The sequence below is a fragment of the Morone saxatilis genome, unplaced genomic scaffold, assembly GCF_004916995.1.
Source record: "Morone saxatilis isolate NCDOM2014 unplaced genomic scaffold, NCSU_SB_2.0 Contig15, whole genome shotgun sequence".
Classification (NCBI taxonomy): domain Eukaryota; kingdom Metazoa; phylum Chordata; class Actinopteri; family Moronidae; genus Morone; species Morone saxatilis.
In genome coordinates this window covers 26301374-26301702 of record NW_023339707.1, presented here as the reverse complement: position 1 = coordinate 26301702, position 329 = coordinate 26301374, and the positions used below count along the sequence as shown (strand labels likewise).

The following is a 329-nucleotide window of genomic DNA, read 5'->3' as shown; positions in this document are numbered from 1 at the left end:
AAATTCAGTGACTATCTCCTCACGATGGGCCTGCGGTGGTGGCTGTAACAGCTGTAAGTCAAACTGAGCCAAAGAGAACTAACCTGTTATTCAAACCAGGATTTGTGCATCAGGTAACGTTAAACCAACATTCAGCTCACATTCTGATCTGCCAAGATATGCAGTCATTGTCGATGTTAGCTATAGCAGCAGGAGCGCTGTGAGTATCGCTGTCTCGTCCTCTCTGCGTGCAAACCCACAACATACTGCAGCTAATGTTACCTACATTAGTTGCTGCGTTATTTTCACTCTGTATCATGGTATGAGATTTCTCCAGAATCTATTACTCC

At 44.4% G+C, this 329-nt stretch overlaps 1 protein-coding gene across 1 annotated transcript in view; it reads right to left on the bottom strand.

Annotated features, from left to right (window-relative positions):
- Positions 1 to 329, bottom strand: part of si:dkey-150i13.2 (mitochondrial carnitine/acylcarnitine carrier protein) — a 9561-nt gene that overhangs the window by 4063 nt on the left and 5169 nt on the right. The gene's annotated exons all lie outside the window — the stretch shown is intronic.